The sequence below is a fragment of the Protopterus annectens genome, chromosome 1.part0 (genome assembly GCF_019279795.1).
Source record: "Protopterus annectens isolate FY-2018-M chromosome 1.part0, PAN1.0, whole genome shotgun sequence".
Taxonomy (NCBI): Eukaryota; Metazoa; Chordata; order Ceratodontiformes; family Protopteridae; genus Protopterus; species Protopterus annectens.
In genome coordinates, this window is record NC_056725.1 from 1,698,716,474 (window position 1) to 1,698,744,077 (window position 27,604).

Consider the following 27,604-nt stretch of genomic DNA (forward strand, 5'->3'; position numbering starts at 1 on the left):
ATACATCTGCCAGCACCATCTAGAGATGGTGGTTTTCCCTCAGACTCCTCATCTGTATCTGCAGGAGCTGCTGGCCCAGCCTGTGATCCTGGGAACTATGGTCTTGCCCCTAGATGTCCTTATTGAAGCTGTTTCCTGAGGATGATGTTGTGCAACATGGAACAAACTTTGAATATTTACACTGAGGTTGCTGGGTCATACTGTAGGGCACCTACTGATGTAGCTAGATACCAGAATGCTGATTTGAGCAAGCCAAGTACACATTCTGTGATATTTCTAGTTTGATCATGGGCATCGTTGCATCTTTGCTTAGTGGAATTGAGTGGATTTATCATGAGTGTCATAAATGAAGGTTCCTGTGTATAACCTGCATCCCCTACTAGATGCCATTGTTGAAAGTCACCCCAAGTAAACCTTATGTATTGCTCACTGGTGTGCCATATGTGTGAGTTATGAAAACTGCCTGGGTTACCTGCAGACATTGCAGATGATCCCTTGGGCATTACAGACAACCTGACAGTTTATAGACTGGTATCCTTTCCTGGTAATGTACCTCCTTCCCTGTTCACTGAGTGGGGCTTTATTTCTATGTGAGTGTAATCTATGGTCCCCCAAAACTTCATGGTAGTGTATAAATTTATAAAATTCCTGCATGGTTCTTGCTCTCTCCTCTGTCGGGCATGGGGAAACAGATATGTTTTTTTTGCATGTTGTAACATTGTATTAAGAAACTAATGTAATATTCTGGAAGCTGAGGCCTGTGACATTCTTAATATATGTCATGTGGATCTCTAGAAAGTACCCATGGCTAGTATACTTAAAGCTGCACATAACTTTCTTTCCACTGGGGTGGCTTCTGCTTGATTTCCCTGGAGTCCCAGATGAAGAAAGCAGAGGTTGCATACTTCCTCTAGAGTTTCTCTGTCGACCTGTTATTTCTCTACAGTTTATTTGTTATGTAGTCCACTGTAAGTCAAGTAGGGTCTAAACAACCTGTGATGCCCCACCCACTGGGCCAGTAATCAAGGAGTCTCAATCCTCACCCCTGGCACCTCAGGGAGGATAACAGGTACACACCCAGTATTTCCATATGCAGCTCTCTGCATTAAGTACAATCAAGCACAATTTCTCTTAAGAGAACATGGGGAACACATTCAGTCTGGGGCTGGTTTCTCCCTCTTTCTTCAGATCCCCAATAAAACTCCCCACTGGCACAGCTATAGAGTTGAGATCTTAGTTCAATGTCCAAGCCAGGACCTTCAGCACCCTCTCTGTCCAGCCACTGCTTGGGGTCCCTGCCCAAATACCTGACACACCCACTCTTTGAGATTTGATTTACACACACACACACACACACACACACACACACACACACACACACGCACACACACACACGCACACACACACACACACACACACACACACACACACCTGGGAAAGGCTGGCACAGGTTTACTAGCTATGCCCCCTTCTGCCCAGACAATAAGGTAGTTACCACTGCCACCAGACACTCCTGCCAGCTACCTTAAGGGCCTTACAAGGGTAATCAATATACTGAGTGAAATTATTATTAATGCAAATGGTAGTTTGGCCAACAGCAAGGCTGCTAAGAGTGGCCCACACAGTGTAACTAAATAAATATGCAAATACTCTCAAAACTTAAATATCTCTACAAAGATCTGCCACAATGAAATGTTTAAATATATTTAATAATAAATAATAAAAGAACAAGACATTACTAAATATCTACTCACAGTGACATCAGAGTTCACAGGAAATATTTAAAATAACATTGAAGCACAGATGCAGGCAAATAAAGAAAAACAATATCTAAACTAAGCTTCACTATATTCTTGACTAAATCTAAGAGAATTACTATTCCTTACTTACTTAATAGAGCAAGGCAGATGGTGTGGTGAATGGTCCTTCTTGTTGTCAGCCCTAGACAGAATACATAATATTCAGTCTCACTAAGATACTTCTCAAAATAATATCTAAAATATTACCTCTGGGATAGCTTGCAGAATTACATCAGTTCTGGTCATCAGACTTCTAGTTCCCAAGCAAACCCCCATTGCTGAAGGCTGGTAGGATTTAGCACCTACCTGTAAAATACACACACACAAGGGCTTTTGCTCAGATCTGTGGCAGGTTATTGAATTCATAAAACAATTGCAAACCTCCACACTTCCAGAGGAGTAATTAGTTCACCCCAAAGACAATACAGAAAGCTTCCTAGTACAGACTTTGTGTCTTTGGCTGCATTGAAACATGTGAGATAGCATCTTTATGGCCTAGCCCATAAAGTGATTTAATTTCAGATATATTTTAAAGTTTGCTGGACTGAGGACAACCTCCTGTTTTCCAGTTTCCTCTGTTAAAACAAATACATTTAAACAGTTACAATAGTGCATGTACATTTTGGTTCTCCCCAGTAGGGCACAATGTGGATATATTTCAGGCACAAGCCCTTTACAAATACCTTTTCAGCACACATTTCTGTACAAATAAGTTTTTATATATACACATAACAAGCAGTTCTAATACATTTGTAACACACACATCTGGTATAAATCAGTTTGATACTCACAAATGACATATAATTATTTACAAAATTCCAGCTAGCTGTGCTGGCAGTACCTCCTATCATCACACACCATTCTTCTTCTTGGCTGAAGTCTCACGGTAGCAGCAGCTTGAATTAAAACCTGTTGCACATATGTGTTAATGATGGCAGCAGCAACTCCTAACATTTTTTTTTGTCTAAGTGCAATCATGTTTATAATCCAGAGTTTTGAATTTCAGGGCAAACTGGTACATTGAGTGTATACAATTGCATTATAGGTTCCTGAAGAGCTCTGTCATGTTGGATGGGTTAATTAGCATGTAATTCAGCTACTTATGCTTTCATTAGCATATTCTGCCATTTACCCTTGTTGTGTGGCTCTGCACTAAGTGTAGAGACTCTTAATGAAAATGAAATACTGAGTGTGCTGTAACTCGTACACAATAGCTGCACTTAGTGTAGCCATTCATAAATCCAGACCTATATGTCATACAGATATCAAAATGGCAGCAACACATTGCCAGAAATGATGCATGGTGGAAAACCTGGATGCACCAAACAGCATAACATCTGCAAATGAGATTACTTAGTTCTGATAAATAAAACTACACAATATAAAGAAAATGTTTCGATGGAAAGTGTTGCTATTTCGAATGTTTTTTTTTTTGCCATGTACAAATAACAATGGACCCAATACGTTTATGCTCATCACATAGTACCGCACATTAACTGTCCTGCAATCTGTCTTGGACCCATTACTTTTATCTCATCAAAAGTTACTGCATACTAATTGTCCTGCAATCTGTCTTTGCAGAACTTATGTATTTGATTTAGGAGAATAACGGTAGTATGCCTTTCATAGCTATATAGGAAGTGTGTTTTAACTAGCTAAGAAGGTGATGTGGTTTGCCATTAGACAGTAGATGGAGATACTGAGTGGGTGTTCATTCATTCATAATCTTCATTATAAGTTTCAGTGGAAAGTATATGAAAGCAATAGCTAGCACAACAACTGATCTGTGAAATACACATGCCTCAGTGCATAAGAATAAGAATCGTAAATGCAATATTTCCTGATTATTGCAACTTACGCTACAATACCCATAATGCTTTAAGTACTTAAAAATTGGAGAATGGCCTCTATAAAAATGTGCTTTGGGAATAACATGAAAATCAGATGAGATGCTGTTATACTGAGGTCCCATCTACCTGGGTTGGTATTAGCTCAGGTGGATGCAAAATATGAAGAGGATGACCAGAAAAAACACTGTTGATACTTGGATGTAGTAAAAACTTTTTATTCGAAATAACACACCATAAAAACAGGTTAAGCGCTTTCAGCTGTGAACAACAGCCTTCCTCAGAACAATGTTATACCAGTATACTCTAGCTTTTATACATAATCAAATACTCACTTAATTAAATAATCATCCTGATGACCGCCAAAATTACTTAAAGGAGTATTGTCAACTGTACAGGAAAGTTCAAATATACTTTCATGGTCTAAGCACTTCAAACATATTAATTCACATATTCAATGTGATTATAAGGTGTATGTAATACACATATACAAATGAAATGATACAAATATACAGATAAAAATAAAAATGAGAATAAAAATGAATTAGAATGGAAATAAAAATAAAAATAAAAATAAAAATGATATAGCGTATTTGAAATATATGTATTACTCATTCTACACTATTCACTCTAGTACATTCTACTCTATCCTAAACTACTTTATACACAAGAATGTATGAACAATGCATAAAATATGTTAAAAATCTGTATTACAAAACTGTATTAAACATGTTTCTGATTGAAATATGGGTATCCATGCTATGACATTTGGATGAAACCATTACATACGTTTCAAAATATTACTCAATACTAATACTACAGATCATTGACCAAAAATATATACACCATACTTCTTTACTTCGTCATAAGTTCAGTGTATGGTACAAAATTGCCGTGATTGATGGCAACATAATACTATTACCATAGTGTCAGAATATCACATACACTATATATTGGAAATATCAGACTACTATAGAAAAAAAGAATGATAACATGATGGAATTATAGAGCATAAAACAATTATTTTCTACTGTACCAAACCATATCCTTAAGTTGTGGGTGTCACCTGTATATATACATGTTATGGATGTAAGATGCAAATGTAAATTATATCTCTCCTTTACCATTATATGTACTTGCTCATAGTAAAGCTAAGAAGGGTTTGATACTCACAAAGTCATTGAGACCTGGTTTTCTAGTAGAGTCTGTCAAGATCTGCCATCTACTCTCACTTGCTGCTAACTCCATCTTCCAATTGCCTCCAATGGGTGTAATGGGGATCTGATCTACAATAGCGAAAATGAAACTATGATCTGTCCCTTGTTCCATAACATGTCTATATAACGCATTCTTACTATCACATTTCTGTATTCTATATGTATGTTCATATATGCGTTTCTTTAATTGTCTTTCAGTTTTCCCAATATAGTGTGCATTGCATCTGATGCAGTTTGCTATATACACGACACCCTTCGAACCACAATTCCCTGCTTTACATCTAATACAGGTGTTGTTAATGTCATCTAATCTGATGGTGTTAGCTGTGTTGATGTACTTACATTGTTTACACCTACCACACTTTGTTGTACTTATGTGTATCTACTTTATCCTTATTATAACTAGCTTTTTCCAACATCCTTTTAATGTTGGGAGCTGTTTTATATACACATTTCGGATGTTTATCCCAACTTTGTTCTTTTCCTATAGTTGTAATAATTGTCCAATGTTTTTCAACAATTTCTTTAATCAAGTGTGTGTATGGTGTGTATGTGAGTACACAAACTCTACCTTGAAAAATATTATATCCTTCTCCTTTACACGGCATTGTGTAGCATCCTAATAGTGGTGGATATTTATTTCCCCATTCGTCTCTCACATATCCAATGATATCATTTAACATTTTTGGTGGATATGCCCTATCTAAAAATAACTGCCTTATATATTCCAGTTCATTCTCCATAATGGTCCTAGTGGAGGACATCCTAGCTACTCGGATGCATTGCCCTTTCACTATATTTTTAAATGTGGGGGATGACAACTACTGAAGTGTATATAATCATTTGAAAATGTGGGCTTTCTATAAAGCTTAGAAATAAAACCCACTTCATCATGACTAATAAATACATCCAAGTACGCTATTCCGATGTTACTACTCTTATATGTGAACTTTAGAAAACTGGTAGTATTATTTATGTAAGTCATAAAATCCTGTATTTTTTCTCCAGGGCCATTCCACATGATAAAAATATCATCCAGGTATCTGGCATAATATGAAATGTCAGAATAATATTTGCTGTTAAATATATACTCTGACTCCCACTCCAGCATGACCAGATTTGCAAAAATGGGAGCACACGCTGCTCCCATGGCCACTCCTCTTGTCTGTTTGAAGAATTCTCCCTGGAAAGCTATGTAATTATGGTCCAACACGAGTCCCATCATATCACATATCAACGATATCTTATTCCATGTCAGATCTGAATATTTTCTTAAACTACTGGCAAAAAATTCCAGGCCCTCTTCTTTGGGGATGCTAGAGAATAGGTCCTGCACATCTATAGTAAGATAAATAATGTTAGGATGCCATTTCTCTCTAGTTAAGTCACCCAAAAATCTCCAGGAGTCCTTCATTACATGAGAGATGGATTTGTATATATCTTTAAGCCAGCTATCTATAAGTTTCCCTATGTTGAAAGTTTTCGAACGGGACCCTGAAACTATAGGGCGAAATGGGGGATTCTCCATACTCTTATGTATCTTTGGAATTCCCACCATCTTAGCTAGTACTGGATAATCAGTCTTTATAAAGGAATACGTATCATTACAAACCCTATTGTCGATCAAGTATTCTTCTATAACCAAATCAATTCTTTTATGTCCAATGTTGATTTGGTTAATAGATATGTTCTCATAATTTCCTGACTCATGGAAGAGTTTATGGAGCGCTTCATTATAAACATTAGTATAGTAAATTACTGTGCCACCGCAGCTTTCCAGGGAGAATTCTTCAAACAGACAAGAGGAGTGGCCATGGGAGCAGCGTGTGCTCCCATTTTTGCAAATCTGGTCATGCTGGAGTGGGAGTCAGAGTATATATTTAACAGCAAATATTATTCTGACAATTCATATTATGCCAGATACCTGGATGATATTTTTATCATGTGGAATGGCCCTGGAGAAAAAATACAGGATTTTATGACTTACATAAATAATACTACCAGTTTTCTAAAGTTCACATATAAGAGTAGTAACATCGGAATAGCATACTTGGATGTATTTATTAGTCATGATGTAGTGGGTTTTATTTCTAAGCTTTATAGAAAGCCCACATTTTCAAATGATTATATACACTTCAGTAGTTGTCATCCCCCACATGTATTTAAAAATATAGTGAAAGGGCAATGCATCCGAGTAGCTAGGATGTCCTCCACTAGGACCATTATGGAGAATGAACTGGAATATATAAGGCAGTTATTTTTAGATAGGGCATATCCACCAAAAATGTTAAATGATATCATTGGATATGTGAGAGACGAATGGGGAAATAAATATCCACCACTATTAGGATGCTACACAATGCCGTGTAAAGGAGAAGGATATAATATTTTTCAAGGTAGAGTTTTGTGTACTCACATACACACCATACACACACTTGATTAAAGAAATTGTTGAAAAACATTGGACAATTATTACAACTATAGGAAAAGAACAAAGTTGGGATAAACATCCGAAATGTGTATATAAAACAGCTCCCAACATTAAAAGGATGTTGGAAAAAGCTAGTTATAATAAGGATAAAGTAGATACACATAAAAGTACAACAAAGTGTGGCAGGTGTAAACAATGTAAGTACATCAACACAGCTAACACCATCAGATTAGATGACATTAACAACACCTGTATTAGATGTAAAGCAGGGAATTGTGGTTCGAAGGGTGTCGTGTATATAGCAAACTGCATCAGATGCAATGCACACTATATTGGGAAAACTGAAAGACAATTAAAGAAACGCATATATGAACATACATATAGAATACAGAAATGTGATAGTAAAAATGCGTTATATAGACATGTTATGGAACAAGGGACAGATCATAGTTTCATTTTCGCTATTGTAGATCAGATCCCCATTACACCCATTGGAGGCAATTGGAAGATGGAGTTAGCAGCAAGTGAGAGTAGATGGCAGATCTTGACAGACTCTACTAGAAAACCAGGTCTCAATGACTTTGTGAGTATCAAACCCTTCTTAGCTTTACTATGAGCAAGTACATATAATGGTAAAGGAGAGATATAATTATAATTATATTTACATTTGCATCTTACATCCATAACATGTATATATACAGGTGACACCCACAACTTAAGGATATGGTTTGGTACAGTAGAAAATAATTATTTTATGCTCTATAATTCCATCATGTTATCATTCTTTTTTTCTATAGTAGTCTGATATTTCCAATATATAGTGTATGTGATATTCTGACACTATGGTAATAGTATTATGTTGCCATCAATCACGGCAATTTTGTACCATACACTGAACTTATGACGAAGTAAAGAAGTATGGTGTATATATTTTTGGTCAATGATCTGTAGTATTAGTATTGAGTAATATTTTGAAACGTATGTAATGGTTTCATCCAAATGTCATAGCATGGATACCCATATTTCAATCAGAAACATGTTTAATACAGTTTTGTAATACAGATTTTTAACATATTTTATGCATTGTTCATACATTCTTGTGTATAAAGTAGTTTAGGATAGAGTAGAATGTACTAGAGTGAATAGTGTAGAATGAGTAATACATATATTTCAAATACGCTATATCATTTTTATTTTTATTTTTATTTTTATTTCCATTCTAATTCATTTTTATTCTCATTTTTATTTTTATCTGTATATTTGTATCATTTCATTTGTATATGTGTATTACATACACCTTATAATCACATTGAATATGTGAATTAATATGTTTGAAGTGCTTAGACCATGAAAGTATATTTGAACTTTCCTGTACAGTTGACAATACTCCTTTAAGTAATTTTGGCGGTCATCAGGATGATTATTTAATTAAGTGAGTATTTGATTATGTATAAAAGCTAGAGTATACTGGTATAACATTGTTCTGAGGAAGGCTGTTGTTCACAGCTGAAAGTGCTTAACCTGTTTTTATGGTGTGTTATTTCGAATAAAAAGTTTTTACTACATCCAAGTATCAACAGTGGTTTTTCTGGTCACCGTCCAGAATTTATACTTGGTCGTTTGCTGAGTAGTGTATTGTTACAAAATATGAAGAGGCACTTATCAAAAAGAGTAGAAGTTCCATGGTGTCCTGGCCAAATTTTCGTTACTCAGTGCAAATATCACCTCTGGTCTCCATAGACCTAGTGCAAATAATCCTGTAAACCAAAAATATGCACATATGTATGCATGAACACTTAAAAATTGAGTGAAATCAAGATATTATGATAATTAGGACACTGTTGTCATCTGAATTACTGTGAAGAATTTATATTTAATCAAGCTCATACCACTAGGCTTGTTTTCACTTGTTTTCAGTGGAGGCATGAAGTGGTATTTATGTGGACTCAGAGAAATCCACTCGGGACCTCATGAAAATACCCCTAGTACCAAGCAATGTCTAACATCCACCTCAGCTATCATCTATGTTAGTAGCCTGGATCTTTGTTCAGTGACTTATCTAAAGGGTGGTTCCTGAGAAGTTCAATAGCCCTCTCCAGTGCAGTATCAGCATTGTTGTGTGAGTCTAAGCAGCTGTAAAGGGGATAAAACCCAAAGCCTTCATGTCCCCCCAGTATCAGTGACACTGTGAAGTCTTGTCCAGTAAAATATTGCCATGGATAGCTTAAAACGTCTGAGTCATATTAAGTCATTACGATTGGTAAGGATTAATTAGCATTTTCTACCAAATTATTGATGGGCTTATTATAACCTATTGATATAGACGATTACGATTGGGTCTGTGATCAGAAACAAGTTATGTATCTGAGGCATGGACATCAAGAAATTCACTCTGAGAGTGAAGGGGGCAAAGCTGGAGTGGTGAGTCTTGACATCCATGTCAAGAACACATATCTAGTGAGCCTTGATTGAAGACCTAATTATAATTCTTTGTAGTGCATAGAGCTTTATCTGCTCTGATTACTACTAGTTGTAGAACCAGGAAGTATAATAGCAGGAAGTTTTTTTTACAGCTTTGAAAGCTGTAAAATACTTAGTGCTACAATACAGATAGTGGACAGAAGTTAAGTTAAATACTTCACTCTGGCACACTTTTTAGGAGAGAGTGAAGTGTGTAACAGCTTTTAAAGTTGTTTCAGGTTTTTGGCACTCAGCTGCAGTAGCCAGTACTAGCCCCTGTTGCACCAGTACAAGACTAGAACATAACAGTGTTGTCTTTTTCTTGAATTCCGAGCATAATCATGGCACTGCATATACTAAAGTGCATTAAAATAAGCATGTTATTGCCAAATGATTGTCCTCAGGTCATGCATGCTGTATAAGTAATTAGAAAGGAGACAGATATGTGGTGTGTAAGTCTGGGGTTATCTAATAACATAATTTTTCAGAGCTGGTAGTAAGAAGACTCAACTGTGATTTATGAGAGTTTGGGAATTTGAGGTGAAACACAATTTGAATTGATGTATATGATGCATGTAGGTCTACACAGGTGGATATTTGGTATGCAGTGTCTCCTGTCACTGTGATATGTTATTACACAGGTGAATATTTGACACACTGTGTCTCCTGTCACTGTGATGTTATTCAGGGTGCTGAAACTTCCACTCCTTTAGCATCATTTGATAGGTGGGTGTTCTACTGTTCATGGAAAGAGAGCAAGACAGAGCTGAGCATTATGCTTAGTTAGTGATAAATGACCTAGGTGCCAGAATGTAAAGGGACATATTAATTACACCAAAGATGTGTGGTGTATTAGCCATCCATGCTCTTTCTGGATCAATGATACAGGCCTTCTCCTTGATATCCAGTAATTTACAGCATACATATGTGGAAACACTGGATACTTGTACTGACACATTAGTGTTCATCTTAAGCAAAAATGGTCATCTTCTATATTATGTTAAGATTATAGATGAGTTAAAATAGGTTTATGTAGTTCTGATGTATGTTTTCATCTAGGTGAGTCTCAGAATATACCCATTTACAATATGTATCCATTTTCAAGTATAGCCAAAGAAACAGTGAAAGACATGCAGTATACAGACTACTACAAACACTTTCGTAGACCATGGCAGATACACAGCATAGGGAGGTGTTTCTAGTCCTAGTTTCTAGTCGTTAATATAATTCTAATGGTGTTTCTCAGGCAGGTACAGATACTACATATCCATGGAAGTACATAATGAGAAATAACCCATGGCCTACCATGCAGTCTTGGAACCTATTATGGTTATTGTCTGATTCCAAGCCATAAAACAGACTGAACAGCATTGTAATAAAAGTAAACTAGCAGCTGAACACCTTATCTCTGTAATTGTGAGTTTTTCTTTATCTTTTATCATGTTATAAAATATGAGCTTATTAATTATATTAAGCATTACACATGCATGCTATTTGCCTGCCCTTTGTTCAATAAAAGCATGCCTCGATGTAGTTTTTAAATCCCAGTGGATGTACCTGAGCTAAAGAAACTTGTTGCACAGCAGATAGTCAAAGGTATCTTTCTGTTACTTCTGTGGCATCCCAGTACACTTCTGTATTTATTGTGCATGTATTGCAATGGAATGCTGCAGATCCCCTTGGTTATCTATCCTCACACTGATTTCTCTTTCAGACCTTCTCATTTAAGTATATCTCAGCCTGGGCTTCATTTCTGTATGCCTGGAATTATTAAGTATGTCCCCTGTTTGTCTTGTTACTGTAACATCTCTTTCTTTTGGTGTTCATTTGAACTCTATAGCCATTGTTATCTCTCCCCTTCATTTTTTGTCATATGTCCTTCTCTACACTGGATAGGACCCAAATCTACATTGCTTCATTGACTAATGCTACAGATGACAGGTGGTTGTTTTAGTGATAAGTTCTAGTAGTTATGCAGGAGTGTGGAGTGCTTTTCTATTGCACTAACCTGCAGCACAGCATTATCAGGATCTTACACCTGCTGCTGTTATGCATTGTCTGAAAGAGACTAATTTTTACAGTGCATTGAATACTTTTATCAGTGCCCTTCCTTTTCTTCTACTTTTACTCAGCCTTGAACATAGCTTGCAACGTATTTTCTCAAGAATTAGGAGCAAATGCCATCAGTGGCACAGCAAGTAGCACACTCATCTTTATTACTGGAATACCAGCAGATTGTGAGTTCTATTCCCATTTTAGGTGATTGAATTGCTGATAATGTTTGCTGTGCTCTTGAGTGTGTCATTCTTTGTGTGACGAAAGGAAATACTGCCAGAACATCTAGCTGGAATTTTGTAAATAATTATATGTCATTGGTGAATATTGAAATGATTTATACAAGATGCTTGAGGTGCAAATATATTAGAACTGTATATCATTTATATATCAAACCGTTTTGTACAGACGTGTGTGTTGAAAAGGTGTTTGTAAAGTGCTTGTGTTTGAAATATAACCACAGTGTGCCTACTGCAGAGAAGAGAAATGTACATGCGCTATTGTAACTGTTTGAATGTATCTGTTTTAACAGAGGCAACTTGAGGGTTAACCTAAGTCCAGCAAACTTTAGAAAAATATCTGAAATTATTCTTTATAAGCTAGGTCATAAAGAGGCCACCTCACAGGTTACAATGCAGCCAGAGACACAAAGTCTATGCTAGGAAGCTTTCTGTATTGACTTTGGGGTGAACTAATCACTTCTCTGAAAGCATGGAGAATGCAATTGTTTTATGACTTCCAGCACTTGTCAAAGATCTGGTATGTGTATGTTTACAACTAGGTGTTAAGTCCTACCATCTTCCAGCAATGTGGGGTTTGCCTGGGAACAAGAAGTCAGATGACCAGAAATTATGTCATTCTGCAAGCTATCCCAGCAGTAATATTTTATATATTATTTTAGGAAGTCTCTTAGAGTGAAACATAGCATTTTGTATTCCGTCTTGGACCTGACACCAAGAAGAAACATTCACCACATCATCTGCCTTGTTCTATTACATAAGTTAATATGGAATAGTGATTCTGTTAGATGCAGTCAGGAATGCAGTGAAGCTTAGTTTAGATATTATTTTTCTTTATTTGTATGAGACTGTCCTTCAATGTTGTTTTAAATATTTCTTGTGATTCTGAAATCTGATGTCACTGTGAATATATACTCAGTATTTTCTTGTTCTTTTATTATTCATTATTAAATATATTTAAACCTTTCATTGTGGCTGATTTTGGTAGAGATATTTCAGTTGTGAGAGTACTTGCATATTTATTTGGTGACACTGTGAGGGACACTCTTAACAGCCTTGCTCTTGGTCATACTACCATTTGTATTAATATAATGTTATACAGTAAGATTGGACACCATTTGTTAGGGGCCTTATAGTAGCTGTCAAGGGGTTCTGGTGGTAGTAGTAACTACCTTATAGTCTGGGCAAAAGGGGGCATAGCTAGTAAATCTGTGCCAGCCTTTCCCAGGTGTGTGTGTGTGTGTGTCTGTGTGTGTGTGCATGCACGTGCGCTTGCGTGCGTACATGTGTGAGTGCATGTGCGTGTGTGTGTGTGTGTGTGTGTGTGTGTGTGTGTGTGTGTGTGTGTGTGCAAATCAAAATCTCAAAGAGTGTGCACGATAGCTATTTAGGCAGGGACACAAAGCACTGTTTGGACAGAGAGAGTGTTGTAGGACTTGGCTTGGAACCCTGGCTAAGGACTCAGCTCTATAGCTATGCCAGTGGGGATTCTTATTGGGGATCTGTAGAAAGGTAGAGGAACCAGCCCTGAATTGAATGTGGTCTCTGTGTGCTCTTAAGGAAAACTGCACTCAATGCAGAGAGCTGCATCTGGAAATACTGTGTGCATGTGTACCTGTTATCCTCTCAGTGAATGTTTCTCCACAGGTGCCAGTGGTGAGGAGTGAGGCTCCTTGATTACTGGCCCAGAGGTGGGATATCCATATCACATATTGGTTGGCAGTGGTGAGACATCACACTTTGGATAAGATGTTTAACTGAGGTCTGTCTGTTTGAGTTGGTGATAGTTCAGCTGGATGTGAAGGATCACATGACACCTCTCAAGAAGGGTAGGATAAGTTGCCTAATACCCTAGCTATATTTCCCACAGTAGTAGAAATATCATCTCAGGCCTCCCCTAAAAAGAGTCCACAAACCTAATGGGACTATCTCAGTCAACAAAGAAAAAATGAATAAAAAAAAATGTTTCAGAAGTAATGGGGGAAAAGGGCCCAAAATTAGGAACATTTTTTACATATTACTCTAATTCACTTAAAACATTATTAGAACAACAGTTTTGTATCAACATGCATTTTCTGAACAATAAAAAGTATGAAATTCTAATGTCTGGCATTATCGACTAACTGTAATCCGTGGCAGTTTATCAGAAAATCAAACATTTTACGAGGGAATAGACAAAAATACGGACCAAAATTAGGGACAATTTGGAAAATCAGGGACAGCTGAAATGTATGGCTTTGAACTTAACTTGTGTATTTCTATTTTACTGTGAACATATTGTTTGTCTGCTTGTAATAGTTACCTGTTTGCTGTATTTACTAAGATCGCTGTACTATTCTTTGTTTTTTTCTCCAATGTCTCTGGTAAAAATGGACCACTGCTTTGCTGAAGATACAAACTTAATAAATATAATTAAATAGCCAATACATCTAATCAGAGGTCCTAAAATTTAGGATTTTAACAATTAATGCATATCCCTACTTCTCTTATTTTCTGCTTGATCAAATTAAAGAATACGATCATCCTTTCTCTGACTCCAACTTTATACTGTTTAGGGTTGGGGGCAGAGCCTATATTTGCAAAGAATAGACAACAGGCAAAGAACCAATCCTAAGTGGAAGCTGGTCTGTCTCAGGATACATGTACACTCCCATAAACATGCTTATACCTATGGGCACTTACGGAACCTGGTAGTCATCTCATTGCAAGTTATTGTAATGGGGGAACCAGAAAACCTGTAAAAAAACCCATGTGGAGGGGGGGTATAATGTCTCCACACAGAAAACACTCCAGAGAACCAAGACCTATGAGGCTGCATTGCTAACCACTGTATCACTATGCCTCCCTTAAAATATAAATATGTACAAATGATACTTATTCAACACTACAGGGAGACAATTAGTTACTAAACTACATCTCATAAACCAGGATATTCCTGGGTATATCACTTTCATAATTGTCATCATCTTGTATCATGGCTGGCAGGAGTGACTGTCAGAATCATTTCAACAATATATGAATAGCCACACAGTTGTAAAACTGTTACATTAATATACAGACTGCACTGACTGATGCTTGTGATTACAGTGCTTGTTGTATGGCCTGCATTATGGCAAATGTGCACGTGTGGACTGATATGATTACTATTATCAGGCATAATTTATTGTAATTAATGGTTGGCCTGTCTGTCTCAGAGTCATGTTTTATAACTGGGGTATTTTTGTGGTCTGCTGTATGCATGCGTCCAGTGTTGTGTGGCAATGGGGTGACAATATACCAAGGGTGTACCTACATTGTAGTGCATCCACTGTTGCTGTACCTGGCTTGGATAGAGACTTTTAATTAGTACATTGGTGCACTGTCTGCTCTCTCATGTTTTGCAGACGTGGTATGTGTGCAGTGACATGTTACCACTTGTACTTCCTGCTGCAGGTGCCTGTATCTTGTCATAGTGCCACAAACCGCTCCTTGCATTTGTTGCACCTGATTGATAATGTTTATGCATGTAACTGCATGCTCTGTTGTTTCATATGTAGGGTTAATAATGTGTTATCTATACTGTGGCTCAACTTTGCCAATGTATGATAATTGTTAAAAGAAAAAGGATATGTATAATGCATGAACATAATGAAAAATGTCACCATGTTTTTTTTTTATTTCCTATTAATGTATTAATGTATGTGTACCTATGTCAACATGACATGCTTGTAGTACCCCCCCTGCTGCGCAGTAGCAAACCCTGCCCAAATCCCTTCCCACAACTGTTGTATTGCTGACATATAGGCTGGTATAACAGGTTTTGTCTCAGCATGAATTGAAGAATATGAAGTCTGAATGTCATACAAAGTTGCTGAAATAACAGATTTTTATGTCAGAGTGCATTTTATGAAGGATAGGAAGTCTGAAGTAGGAACATATTTTAAACATATCTGCTCCAGACTCAGAATGTTGCTGGAATAACCCATGACAGTGAGCATTAAATCAGCGGTAGTGAAACTTTAAATGCAGTTTTATTTTTTTTTCTTGCTGCTTTTAATACTGTGCCATTGTGAGGATAACACAAAGTTTACCTCTGAAAATTTTTTTCCCTTGTTATGTTTATTGTTTTGCAACAGAGAAGGCACTGAATTCATTATGTTGTGCCTCAGTTTCATTCATCTGTCTCGAAATGTTTAGAGTATCTCTGTTTCTTTTTTAGAAATTTGTCACAGGCATTTTGTGTGTTTTTATACAGAGCCATAGATACCACATGCATTAAGAGCAATGGATACTGCATGCATTAAGAGCCATGGATACCGCATGCATTAAGAGCCATGGATACTGCATGCATTAAGAGCCATGGATATCGCATGCATTAAAAGCCATGGATACTGCATGCATTAAGTTAGAAATATTTAAGTTAGTCTTCCTGTCAATCAACAGCATGTTAATACAGTTCTGTGCTTTCTTTTAGCTATCAGTCAAGCAGGACATGCCCACACAAGCACAGCCCCATATGGGGGGGTATTATAAGTAAGTACATAAGGACAATGTTCAAAGTAGAAGGAAAACTTTGAGGAACTCCAAATCCCAGTGTATATGCCATTCACTGAGGAGGCAGTTGAACTCATATTTGATCCATTTCTGTAGATGACGTCACTGCAATAATTAAGCATCTCTGCAGTGGCATGGTGATGGGACTGTATGAAGTCCATCCAGAAATGCCAGTGATGCCAGATATTAAAGTGCCTTTTAGCATTATATGGAGGGTGGGGAGAGTACCTCTGGGTTGGTAATATGGTGTGATGGTTCTTATCTTCTAAAAAGGAGTACACGATGGTGTGTTCCAGTATCAGATGGATCAGATGCCTCAGCCTTTCTGAGAAGCCTATAGGTTCATAGGTTCATTGGCAATTACTAGGCTAATGGCTCAAGAGCTCTTACAATCCTAGCCAATTTCCCCTAGATTTTACTCAATTGTTTTTCCCTTGGGAAAATTTTTTTTTTATTTTATTGTTCACTGGAAAGCCTGACTAGAACAGAGTCTATTTTCAGCAGAGGCTCAGGGAGAAACATGCCAGATGTATGTCTTTGGATTGCGGGAGGAAACCAGAGTACCCAGAGGAAATGCACATGAACACAGGGAGAACATGCAAACGCCACACAGAAGGCACCCCAGCCAAGAATTGAACCAGAGAACCCCTTGCTGTGAGGCAACAACATTAACCACTGCACCACTGTGCCAGCTGTGGGGCAGCAGGTGGCTTTTTGACTCTTTTTACTGACTGCTTCTGTCCATAAGGAACATAGGTGCCACCCAGGACTGAATTTGTTATTTCCCATCCATTGGTCCAGATTGTGCTTGAAGATGGTCAGGAAAGGGCTGTGTTTCATGGGAATAGGAAGCCTATTCCAGAGGAGGGGCAATCTCTGGGACACATATCTGTCTCTCCAGCATGATATATTTGTGCCAGAGATCAGGTTTAGATCCTTGGATTGGGTGACCCTTGTGCAGTTAGTTTTGTGAATGTGCACCTTTTCCATCAGGGCTAGGTCAGAAATTGCTATGTAGGTCAGGCATAGATCACCCCGAGTAATTGATAGGAAACTGAATATAGTGGTAGTGCTTTCAATCGGTGTGCATATGACATGTTTGTTATACCGAGCATTTTTTGGTGAGAAACCATTGAAGATGCTCCAACTGTTTCAGGTGCCTGTAGAAGTACATACCAAAGGTTGCATTGTACTCAATCACTGGTCTAATGAGGGCCAAGTAGAATGGTATTATGACATGCTCGGAACTGCATGTCATGCCCTTATGTATAAACTGTGCCACATAGAAAGATTTCCTCACCACCATGGACACACGGTGGTCAAAGATCATATTACTATAAATCTGAGTACCCAGATCTCTCATCACTGGGTTCTCTCTTAGGGGGGGGTGCTATGAATGTTGTAATTTGCAGGGGTATTTGACTTCCTAAAGGGTATTATTATGCATTTCTTCACATTAAGTTTGAGACCATGTCTCTGACTTTAATTATTAGTTTGCATCAGTCCTTTCTGTAGGCTATCAACATCATGTGGAGAGTCAGTGGTCGTCAGCAACTCAAAGTCATCAATAATCTTGGTCAGCCAAAGGCCATCTACATTTACATTGACCTCTGAGAAGTATATCCCAAACAGGAGGGAACCCAGCACTAAGCCTTGTAATACTAGACTGGTGACTGGCTTCTTGCTGGAGTGGATTCCCCGACTCTAATAACATGTGCCTTATCCATGTGATGTTTGGCTATCCATCTGGTGATGTAGATGTTTATACCCATTTTTCTGTATTTATATATAATACCCGAGTGGGGTATTGTGTCAAATGTCTTGGCCAGGTCAAGGTAGGTGGCATGCACTGTCTTACACACATCCATGGCCTTAGTGACCTTCTCAAAGAAGACCACCAGATTCAGCAGGCAGGACTTGCCCTTGATGAAACCAAATTGGGTTGGGTCTAGAGTCTGAAGAGTTCTTATGTCATTGTTAATCAGGTCCAAGATTATCCTTTCCTTAGCTTTGCATAAGGCTAGTGAGACTTATGGGTCAGTAGTTTCCTGGGTCCGTTGAAAGTTCTCCGTTGTGTGGAGGGTTGACTGTTGCTGTCCTCCCCTCTACTGAGACAAATCCTGTTTGGAGACTGTGGTTAAATAGAGATCTGAATGGGTTCACTAGGTTATGTTTTGAAGTTATTAAATAGGCACCCTGGGATTCCATCAGGCCCATTGATGTCATGTTTCTAGCTTTAGAGTGTACAGTGACAACCTGCTCTTTTGTGATAACAGGCAAAAGAATGGTAGGGAGTATTTCATGGGGAGTGAACAGAGGTGATGAAGGGGTGAAATTTGAGCTGAATTTATTGGCCAGCAGGTTTGCTATTTTTTCTGACTGAGTATAGGTGGTTCCATCTACTGAGAACTCAGTTCATTGTTAACTGTTTCCTTTAATATTTTGGACATAACTAAAAACATGCTTTGTGGTTATCCTTTGCTTGGGAGATTACTTTAGTCCTGTATTTGGCTTTTGAGGACTTGACTAGCTCCCTGATTTACCTGTTGAGAAAAGTGAGGGATTTTTTTCTCTGTTCTGCACCCTCCCACTTGCTTCTAGACAGGAAATTCTATTCTTCCTTCTGTTGTATAATATCTTTATACCAGGAGTCCACCAGGGTGACTTGTTTTTCCAGCTAGACCTGGGTTTAGTATGGTCAGGTACTGCTGTTTCTCTGCAGTTGTTTAAGTGGTTGTACAGCGCATTTATGTATACTTCTCCATAGGCTTTCATGTTTTCGAGGTTAGACGGAGCTTTAAAAGTACCTATGCTATCACTTAATAGAAGGTAATTAACCTTGGAAAAATTCTTTAAGGTTTTAGGGTTTGATGGGAGTTCTACCATTAATTATTTCAAAGGAGACCAATTTATGATCTGATCTTACCAATGAGGACATTATGCTGGGGGGAGGGGGCAATGCTCCCCATGACTGCGCATACTACGTCAAGGATATTTGAGCCCCTAGTGGGAGTGCAGACCAGCTGTTCCAGAGCATTTGCATTGACAAAGTCCAGGAATCTCTGAGCCTGTATGTAAGTGGTTCTGTATGTTTCTCAGTTTATAGATGGGTAGTAAAATCACCCATGAGGAGTGTGTTGGGCTGAATGGTAAGTGATCCTAGTAACTTCAGGTATGAGGAGCAGTTTTCATGGTTGGGGACCTGAGGCTAGTGATGATATGGTGGGGGATTTTGCCTATGGTCATCTGGACATGGAGTAGTTCAGTCAAGTCATCCTGCTTGACCAGTCTTGTGGTGTGATTGTTTTTACATAAATGTAAACACTTTCTCCTTTCATTTTTTTTATCTTTTCAGAGGGTGGTCTGAATGTGTGATAGGCATTGTAGCCTCACACTGTCAAGGTATTTTCCACAGCCTTGAACCACATCTCTGTAACTGCACAGATGTCAGCATTCTTCAGGGTGAGGAGATCTTCCAGGGAGTACAGTTTTTTTGTTAAGACTCCTAGCACTGAGCAGTAGTACCTTCAGCCTGGTATTAGAAGAATTGTTATGTTGGTAGGTCTGTTGGTTTGGCACTGCATAAAAAAGGCACTATGGGGGGTGGATAATGCCTTAGCCAGCATTTGAAAGCCTAGTGATGACAGGTGCAGACCATCTCTGGCAAAACAGTGTGGTCTGCGGATCATGTCTTCCCAGGCTGATAAATGCTGGATTTTCTTGAAATGACACCAGTAGCTAAGCCAATTATTGAAGTCAATTATTTTCTGTTTGCATTGTGATATCATTCTTGGTAAGGGTACCCACCTGTGACACATATTCAAAGAGGTCCATTATGTCTCTCTTCATATAGTCCAGGGAGGTACATCTCAAGTAATTCACACCCACATGGCCTATGTGAGTGTTTTGGAAAGGAGACTGTATCTAAAAGTTTTCATTTTGGTTTAAGAAGAGCATTGTGGATTCTGTCCTGGTTATGGATCAATGGATTAACTCTTTGTCCTTGCATGGATATTAGAGGGATCACAGGAGTTTGTCATTACTGTATATGTGTTGTTTGAGGACTAGGAGAAGGCATATGATTGAGATCCCGGGAATGCCTTGTGGAATGTGCTACAGCAGATGGTGTTCTGGAGCCACTGTTATGTGTTATTCAGTCCCTGTAATTGAGGAAAGAGTGTTATGGTCACATTCTAATTGTCAAGTCAAATCCAGTCAAAGTATTTGTAGGACCCCCACTCAGTGTGTGTCCTGACTCCCCTCGTGTTCATGATTTTCATAGACAGGGTAGCATGATCAAGCAGAGGACTCTGGGTATCCTGGACTGGATGCAAGTCCTGCATTTCTGCTGTTTATAGATAATGGTGTACTCTTGGTCTCAAGTGACTGTGAACTTCAGAATACAAATGAATAACTGACTGCTGAATGCAAAGTGACTGGGGTTAGAATCAGTACCTCCAAACCAGAGATCATGGTCCTTTTCTAGAAGAAACTGGATTGCTCTCTGTTGGTGATAAGGGATCAGATACCTGTAGTGCAGGTCCTTAACTGTCTTGGGGTCCCATTTATAAGTGAGGGTAGATTGGATCAGGAGATGGGTGCAGAAGTGGCAGTACTTTTAGGCATTGTACAGGATGATGGTGGTACATTGAGAACTGATAATGGTGGCCCTTCTTGGGACTATATGTGGAAGTGTGCATAGGTGGTTCCTGTGGTGATGCAGGTGCTCAGGTTACTACCAAAGAGAGAGGATAGTGTCCTTTACTATTCATTGCTGTCTCTATGATGCATATGCCCTGGTTAACTTTCACCTGACTATGGAAAGTTAATTAGGGCACATCCATCACACAGGCAGCAATGAATGTGCCCTACTTAACTTTCACCTATCTGGAGAATGAATTGATTCTCATTGTTTTTGCCCCAGAGGAAAATGGAGGGACACCAGTTCCCCTAACTGTGTAGTGAACAAATAGGTATGTAGGATAGCAGCTTGACGGTCAGCATGCATGGAGGAGAGGCAATGTTAGACTAAGGGTATTCTAGTAAATTCACTGTAGTACATTAAGGTAGAATAGTAGGCCAGAGTCAGGCTTGTGTTTTCATGTATGCATTCAGTTTCAGGGAAAGACAGTTCATTAGAAAGGAAAAGATAATCTTGCTGGCTAAACATGAGATGTGCATAAATACAGAAAGTTCATTTCTCAAGGGAAATGTATGTGCACTTGCAATGGAATGCTAGATAAAGAGGCACATGCAAGAAAAGACATGGAAACCAAGGCTAAAGAGGCATGTAAAACATTACAATGTTCTTGGTATTATTAGGATATACTTCAGACATGGCCATGGAAGTCAGTAGTTAGCTTTTGTACTGATATGTAAAAGGGTCTTTACAGTACAGACACTCAAGACTGAGTACAGAAGTTAAGTCAAATATCCATACTATTCAGGAGTAAAAGACTGTTTCCATTAATATTATTCAGAATAATCAAAATATACGTGCAGAAACTTTAAATATATTTATCAGCGCTGCTGTTGTTATCCAGCATTACAGAATTTCTACAAATATGTTTATCAGCTCTTTTATTGAAGACAATATTTGGATATTGTTAACATTTAATGAAGCATTATTAATTGAACTACAATGTGTGGAGACTTTACTGTGAAATTACAAAAAGACAAAAAGGAGAGACTGGCACCTGTTCAGCACAAGTTTAGGTAATCAACAGATAAAGACTTTAATTCTAGTCTCATTTCAGTAGTTTTCAGCTAATTCCAGTGTAATACAGTCTTATCAATTCTATCAGTGGCGAGTCTACCATTGATGGGGGTCAACAGATAAAGTAAGTCACAAAACCCCATAGCAACTTTATCAGCAGTCATACTACATGGATCAGTGTTCATTTGGAACACTTCTTCAGGACTTCAGCAGAGACAGCTGTACTTATAGTAACACTTTTTTTCCAGTCTATCAGTAACTACAGGAATACGTTTCCTAACAGTCTTCTCAACAGAACACCAGTGTTTTTCCAGACAGGAGACTGTAAGCTCCATGCAGAATAAAGCCACAGCCGGCAACACTACATTTACTCCTTACACAGCAAACCTTTTGGATAGACAGCTCTAATATTCCAGATGTAAACTTCATACAGAAAACAGCCAGCACAGCTGATGTACCTCTTCATACAGCAATTGCAGCTATTAGATTGCAGACCATCAGTGTTAGTCAGGGAAAGACTAAAATAACATCAACAGACAAGCACTATTTAAGACAATCTACAACCTTTAGCAGTCTTCCTTCAGAACATAAAATACATTATCCAGTTAACAGCAATGTACTTCACCATCTCCACAAACTTTCAAGTTGCCAGTGTGATGTCACACAGCCAAAAAGCAACAACAAGTTTAAAAATCTGCAGACACAGGACATGTTCTTCCAGAGTCATAAAGTTATGTAAGAGTTTATATGCACTTTTTGGCTAAAATAAGCTCAGAAAAGTTTAAATACATCAGTAAAAAGTCACTTGTATACCTTTTGTATAAACATGTTGAGTAATACTTCTACAGTTAAGACACCAGTAAATGTTTGGTTTAAAGTTAAAAACTGGGTAAACAGTCTAAAACCTGTGTTCCAGAAATGTTCATTTAAAGTTAAAGGTTATTGTTTCAGAAATGTTACATCTTTCTAGATGCAAAAGAGTTAAATCACAGAAGCACACTGCAACAGACACTATCTCATGATTCGCAGAATGAGTCAGCTTCTGTCAGTAATTTTTGTTTACAGACTTCAAACATCAGCGTAAATCCTTCAGCACATGTAATTCAAAATGCAGAGTTAAGTTGTAGTACAATTTCAACTACAAATGCTCAGAATGTAATAAATTCTAGTTTACATATAATTCAAAGTACAGATTGTAAATACAGACATAAACACAATCAATGTATGTAACATGCAGATTTCCTGACCAAACATGAAGCAAACATTTGCAGTCACAAGTTCACATTATTTTAAATACAGATGTTCAGATTGTCATAAATTATAGTTTATTGTTTTTAAAAGCCAGTGCAAATATGGAAAACAGCAACCTGCATCACAATTGTAACACATCACATGGACTGGAGTCCATCAGGTTAGTGTAGATGCCCCATTCTGTTACATATGTTACACATTTTGTCTGGCTCATAGGACATTTCAGGTGCAGACTGAGGTTACTGTACATACTTCCAAAATCATCTGTGTTCAGGATGCTCGATACAATGCTCAGCTGCAAGATACTGAACATGATAAAGTAAGTGGCACTCCCCGACATACTGGAATGAAGCATCACAATGGAAATATTCTACAGGGCAGCAGGTGGGCACAACAGACTGAATCGACATTGCCTTCAAGCTCTGACCTTGTTCACAGGAACAGTATATAGCAACAGTAACAGATATCTCTCCATCATCTGCTATATCATATGCAATGCAGAGGGCCATATTATGAATGTGTGCCTTACACAATGAGTATACATGATATACATAATATGACAGACTAGTAATGTGTCAGATTATATTTCATGGACATCTTGTTGCTGAATATAGACAGAGACTATTCAGTCATGTTAGCTAATATGAAAAGACAAAGGCACACTAGGCAAATAGCAACCATGAAACTGATACATCTTAGATTATTTATGGAAGCCAGCTGCAAAGAGCACTCCTGGCTAACATCAAACACTGAAACAATACTAACGTGACAAACTTTAATTACACTTTGACTTAGGAATGGGGTCCATTCCCATCATGGCATTAGAAACCCAAGAGACCTGTAGAAATTAAAAAGGTTGTAAAGATATGGCACAACACTCTGTTTATGGTGAGTTGCACATGTATGCATTCCAGTGGGTCATAAACTTTAACTTGTCTCGATGTGAGGTTGTTCTTAATATAGACTGAGATGCCTACACCTTTAGTTCCCTGCTGTGTAGTAGCTAGTCTAAAGATCATGGGACTCTTGCAGCTAAAGCAGCAGGGTGTACAATTATAGGAGAAACATAAAATAGTGTCACCATAGCACAGCCATTATAGATATAAACCAGCATATCTGGATCAGCTACACTGCAGTTATTAAGGAGCTGATGTACATGTGATAGGGCAGCTGAATGTAAGCTGTATGTGTACAACATATAGGCTGCAAACACAGATACTCACATATAGAAGTTCAGTGGTCATTTTGGTAATAGAGCTTGGATCAAAATCATGCTAGTCTACATCTACCTGCATCTACTTACAGGATGTGTATGTCTGACCACATATTACCTTCTATGCTACACATTAGACAGTAGTCTGAAGTCATCTATGTGCTCCATAGTGATGCTAGCAGGTGAATGAGATAGTGTGTGTGTGTGTGTGTGTGTGTGTGTGTGTGTGTGTGTGTGTGTGTGTGTGTGTGTGTGTGCGTGTGTGCTGTGCATATGTGTGCGCCTTTGTGTGTGTAAGTGTGTACATGCTTGCTACTTGTTATAGGCATGGAAACATCCTCGGAAGCATTGGTTTCACATTCTCAACATGAAAGGCAAAGGACTCATCAGGAAGAGTACAAGAGGAGGCAGGACTAGTAGAACTTCTGTGCCCATTTATTCTGTCTCTGAAGAGCCTTGGCTCATTCCCTCCTCCAAGAGTTGAGGTGCAACTTCTTTGATGTTGTCCTGGACTTCTCTAATCCACATTATCATGAGCAGCTTGCAGGCTCTGTGATTGCTACTACTCAAGAGCTCAGCATGCTGTGCTACCAGCATGTCTCTCCAGTGAAGAAGCCATCAATGTTGCACAGACCTGATAGGCTTCTTCTGCAGGTGATCATCCACCAAACGGTAGATGTTATAAATGCACTGAGCTGAGCTGCCCTACCTGCAGGATTGGTAAACTGGCAATGGCCACTTACTCCAACCCCCTAACTCCTAAATCACCAAATGCCATTAGCTAAACATGAATTAGCTGGGATGAAATAAGGCTTTGCGCATCATATCAGAAACTCCAAAAATGTTTTGTGTCACTATGTCCACTTTTGATCAGTTACTAAGCTTTAAATCTGGCATAATCTCCTTAGTGATTATCCATCTAACTTGTAGTTATTCTTTGAGTCAAAATCATTATCAGTTTTCCAGTTTTGACTATTTTGTGTTTCTTTCTTGGTGTTCAAAGTTACACTGCTGTCATTACACAAGGTATGTGGCTTATTGGAATCAAAGTCTTGCCTGTGATTCCATATCCACATGGAGGGACACAGGGAATTACAAATTTGTGGAATACACACACCATATCTGTTGTTAACATTAGCATGTGAAACATGCTGCCATTTCTGGCTGCTCCTGAAAAGCATGTCATCATCTTCTTTTGGCTGTTCCCATTAGGGGTCGCCACAGCAGATCACCTGTTTCCATTTCTTCCTGTCCTCTGCATCTTGCTCTGTCACACCAACCACCTGCATGTCCTCTCTCACCACATCCATAAACCTTATCTTAGGCCTTCCTCTTTTCCTGTTACCTGGTAGCTTCATCCTTAGCATCTTTTTCCCAATATACTCAGCATCCCTCCTCAGCACATGTCCAAACCAACGTAAACGTGCCTCTCTGGCTTTGTCTCCAAACCTTCCAACCTGGGCTAACCCTCTAATATACTTATTCCTAATCCTGTCCACCCTCGTCACACCCAGTGCAAATCTTAACATCTTTAATTCTGCCACATCCAGCTCAAACTCCTGCCTTTTTGTCAATGCCACTGTCTCCAACCCATATAACATAACTGGTCTCACTACCCTCTTGTAGACCTTCCCTTTCACTCTTACAGGTACTCGTCTGTCACAAATCACTCCTGACACTCTTCTCCACCCACTCCATCCCACCTGTACTCTCTTCTTCACCTCTCTTCCACACTCACCGTTACTCTGAACTATTGACCCCAAGTATTTAAACTCATCCACCTTTGCCACCTCTACTCCTTGCATTCTCACCATTCCTCTATCATCCCTCTCATTCACACACATATATTCTGTCTTATTCCTGCTGACCTTCATTCCTCTTCTCTCTAGAGCATATCTCCATCTCTCCAGGGTCTCCTCCACCTGTTCCCTGCTCTCACTACAGATCACAATGTCATCTGCAAACATCATAGTCCACTGGGACTCCTGTCTGATCTCGTCTGTCAACCTGTCCATCACCATTGCAAATAAGAAAGTGCTCAGAGCTGATCCTTGATGCAATCCCACCTCCACCTTAAATGCATCCGTCACTCCCACCGCAGACCTCACCGCTGTCACACTACCCTCGTACATATCCTGTACCACTCTTACATACTTCTCTGACACTCCTGACTTCCTCATACAATACCAGAACTCCTCTCTAGGCACCCTGTCATATGCTTTTTCTAAGTCTACAAAAACACAATGCAACTCCTTCTGACATTCTCTGTACTTTTCCATCAACACTCTCAGAGCAAACATCACATCTGTAGTGCTCTTTCCTGGCATGAAACCATACTGCTGATCACTAATCATCATGTCCCTTCTTAACCTAGCTTCCACTACTCTTTCCCATAACTTCATGTTGTGACTGATAAATTTAATCCCTCTGTAGTTACTACAGCTCTGCACATGACCCTTATTCTTAAAAATCGGCACCAAAACACTCTTTCTCTATTCCTCAGGCATCCTCTCACTTTCCAAGATTTCATTAAACAATCTGGTTAAAAACTTCACTGCCATTTCACCTAAACACCTCCATGCTTCCACAGGTATGTCATCTGGGCCAACAGCCTTTCCATTCTTCATTCTCTTCATAGCTATCCTTACTTCCTCCTTGCTAATCCATTGTACTTCATGATTCACTATCCCTACATCATCCAACCTTCTCTCCCTCTCATTCTTTTCATTCATCAACACCTCAAAGTACTCTTTCCATCTCCTCAACACACTCTCCTCGCTTGTGAGTATGTTTCCCTCATTATCCTTTATCACCTTTACCTGCTGCACATCTTTCCTAGCTCA